The following is a 4184-nucleotide window of genomic DNA, read 5'->3' on the forward strand; positions in this document are numbered from 1 at the left end:
CCCACCCCCTCGTCTACAATCTGATCCAACGATAACTAGAGGCGCGCGTTACAATAGACCGGGACCTTCGGGAATAATACACACGCGATACAAAAGAGCAGGGCGATTAATTATATATAAAATTTCCCCGGGGGAGCGCGCGCGTACTACCAAGTTCGGCCGTTCCTAGCAAGTTCGGGGGGTTTCGATTCATTAACCGGCGAAAACAGCGGTAATTAAGAGGTCGGGGTATCTCATTAAAGCATCGCGTAAAAGCAGCCGTTTTCGGCGGCAACCTTGCGGCGTTAAGTCCCTCCAAGTTCCCATCGCCGGCCTCTTCCTTTTTCTCCCCCTTTTTCTCAACTCAGCTTCTCGCCTCCTCGCTTCGCCCGCATCCGCGCGGAGAAGTTCACTGCGATGTTTGCGCCTGTCGAGATTGATCTCGCGTATACTTCCGCGGACGCGGGAAAAAGTTGACGCGGGAGGAATCGCACGGGAAACAAGGGGACCGCCGCGGGATCGGGGACGGTTGCGAGCGGTCACGTTGGGAAATTTGGGCTTTATACATTTCGCGAAATTACGCGGCGAAAGTCGTAACTGTGCCCGATTCTCGTCGCGGCCGTCGCTCAAATTTTCGTCGTTTTCGTCATCGCGCGGAATAACGCGAATGACACAGCGCGGCAACATTAACGCTACCTAACGGGAAATTACAATTCACGTGCGAGTTATTCGCATATGTAGAGGTGCATACTTACGGGCGCGATACGACACCAACGTGGCCGCTGTACACAATAGCGGCCGTGTTGTTCGCATATATCGGACAGTCAAACGTTAACGATCAAACGTCAAACTGATTTTCCGCGGTGTGATTGGCGGCATTGTCGAAATTGAAATTCGTCCCCGTTCGCATTCGCGTGTGCTCCCCGAGCAAAAACATTTTTGCGCTTCCGGAGTGGTTAATTAACTGTGTCGATTAATTAGATAGCGATATCTCCAATATTGGCGCGCGCACGCACGCACGCAAGCACGCACCCCCGATGTTGTTTACCAGCATCGAATTTTCCCTCGAATAAACATATATTTACGATTAACCCCGGTTAGTAATGGAGTACACTTTGGGCTGCATTTGATCCCCCCCTGCCCTCCCCCGATCATTTATCCGCCCATCGAATACTTAATTAATTACTCTCTCGTAATTACAGGATATTCGATAATTAGTGCCAAGTCGGAAAAGGACAGATTCACTCACGCGTGAATTCGCCCCCGATTGAGATTTCATTGAAAATTTATAAAGGGCTCGATGACAGGCCAATGGTCTGTCATCGCTGCATATATCGCGAAATATCGATACCGATAGTTTCGACCGGCGAATGATCGCGCGGTCGGTGTATAATTAAACAATGAATAAATAAAGGGATTGTTTATTCCGCAAATTCATAATCTCGTCATCGCACGTTCGATCGCACGGAGGACGGCCCGTTGTCGTTCGCCAACTAGACGCGCAGGGACGCGTGAATTTATAATTAGCGCGTCACTTGTTATAAGCCGCAATTGCGATCCCGTATTCAACGCGCATCGACGACGACGGCGTTTATACATTTTTGATGTCGCGCCGACAAATTGACCAGTGCTCTTTGAAATTGCCCTATTGGCGGAGCCAAACGAAGCATATACATCGCCTATACATAATTCAACGATAGTGTGTAGAATCCACCCTTGAAATTTGCATACATAGCCGAGACGAAGGATAAACCGTGTATGTGCCGTTTTTAACGCGCCGCCTGGTCGCGCCTGGGCACACCAGGGGGTTAAGCGTTGTTATTTTCATGCTCGAGTCAACGCCGCTCCACGCACGATATTTTCGGCTTTATGCAAAATTTCTCAGCCTTTTTCTTGCGATGCGAATATTACGGCAACATTCCCCCCTCCTTGCACGTCGTACGTTGTTCTAAACACCGACGTACAACAGCATCGGCAAATTACGATTCCAGCTGTCTCATGGATTTCGTTTCGCGTGGCGAACTTAAAAATTCAATTTGGTTGTGGATATGTTGTATTTACGTATGTAAAAGTCGAGTTACGCGCGCGAGAGTTACGAGGGTCGTCCGCAATAAACTTCATTTCGCGCTTCCGCGTACCACGCACTTCCGCGTATATAATAAAAATATATTTCCGCATGCGAGAGGGAGAAAGGGCGAGGGGGGAGGAGGGGGCATTATATTTCTCGCGCGTCATACAATTTGCCACAGTGCAAAAATTAGAGCATCGTGACAGGCGGTAACGATATGTCGAGAGCATGCACGCGAACGTCAATTCAAGGCTATCGCATGCGTGAGGGGATATACATATATATATATATATAATTTATTATATATTACGTTTGGACGATATATATCGCGCGCGCCCGTATAACATAGAAAATCAGTCTGGCGTTTATTGGAGCGTGACAGGCGAGCCTCGCCATCTTGAATAGCATTAAAACGATTTGCAAATGCATCGCGCGTTATGACATTTTTCCATTAAAGCCCGCGCGCGCGCCCGGCGCTCCGTGCCGTAATTATTTCTGTCGAATCGAGATTAGGGGAAACGTTCGCGGGGCGCGCGCGAGAGAGGGGGGAAAACGTACAGATACGATTCCCGGGAGATTGTTTTATTAAACGTCCGCCGAGTTACAGTTGTACCGACGTACGATCGGCGGAAAGCAGCTCGACCTTAACATGCCGCGAAGAGCGAGAGAGTAAAACGTTATCGCGGCCGTCCGCGATTATAGCTATGGATGATATATAGAAGAGACCCGAGTAATATACGCGCGCGCGCGCGATTCGCGCTCGGATAATACGACGTGAAAAAGAGTAACGACGTAACGGAAAAATAGCGGGCTCCCGACGAGGAGGACGTGTCGTCGGGATCGCCGGTTTAATCTCTCGTCCGCTTTAAGCGAATATTAATCAATTGATACGCATTCATTCATCCCGACGTCGCCTACCTCTCCCCCGTCAAGAGAGCAAGTCGGAGGAGGACAAAGTACCGAGTAATATCGCGGTCCGTTCGCGCCGTTATCGAGTGACTTCGCGGAAGGGGGAGGGAAACGACGGTATTTATCAGTAATTGCATTAAGAGCCAATGGAAGTTCGCGCTATCTCGCCGGGGAGGCGAGGTCGATCTACTGGGTGGTTCGTCTAGTGGAAAGAAGCGGACGCGCGCGAACAAGCGGGAGAGCGATGGGGGCTGGAGGAGAGAAAAGATCGTCCCGATGGGAGCGATCAAATTATCGGGAAACGTACTTCAAAGGGCCGGCCCTTCGGCCCCGACTGTGGAAGAGTGCGGCTAAATTGTTGCAGTAAATTGTCGCGGGCGAAGTGGAACGAAGTGGATGGCGGCGCGGCGAGGCGAGGCGCGACCTACACGCAGTCCGAACGGGCGACATTAACAATTTGTTTTTTCATCCGCACAAAGGGAAAGCATTACCTCGGACACACTTGTATCGGACGCACCGAATATCGCCTTGTTTCAGCTGGCGAGAGGAACGTCCTCGATCGAAGGGATATTATCGAGGCGAGGCGCGATCTTTCGCTTCGTGACGGAGCCGTGCGCAAGAAGACGGGGACGACTCGGGAGTAATTAACAGTCGAGATATCCGGCGACACTTCCTCGGGGATGCAAATAAGAGGGGATAACGAGCGAGTAATATCGCGCCGGAGAGCGTTAATACGAGTCGTCGCTTAATAAACGATCTCTCTGCCGCAGGATCGCGTTTGTTGAATTTTCCGAAACGATTGCAACGATCCAGGCGGCAAAATCCCCCCTTCAGGGCAGCACTGCGCGACGAGAGCGAAGCGAAGTCGGGGTCGGAGCCGATCGAGCCTCTTTCTACTCACCGGCGGCCGCGATAGCGCGAAGGGTGAGAGGGGGGAAGCGAAGCTAGGAGGCACTACCGCCGTCGGCGAGAGAGCACCCCTTTGCAAAGAGAGGACGGTTGGGGGAAGGGTAGGTACGCATAGGGTGGGGGACGCGAAGGGGGTAGTCCGCGGGAACTGCCAGTGGTAGGACAGTCGGAGCAGCACCGAGAGAAAGAGAGGGGGTAGGCGATGGGGGCTGCGGAGGAGAGAGGGTCCGCCGTGAGTTCGGTGAGCCCGCGGTTCTCAGGGTGGCTCGTCAGTTCGGCGGACGACCGTGCGAGAGCGCCGTCGCGTGGCATGATCGAT

This window comes from Dinoponera quadriceps, unplaced genomic scaffold, assembly GCF_001313825.1.
Source record: "Dinoponera quadriceps isolate SergipeBrazil2010 unplaced genomic scaffold, ASM131382v1 scaffold1565, whole genome shotgun sequence".
In the NCBI taxonomy this organism is placed as follows: domain Eukaryota; kingdom Metazoa; phylum Arthropoda; class Insecta; order Hymenoptera; family Formicidae; genus Dinoponera; species Dinoponera quadriceps.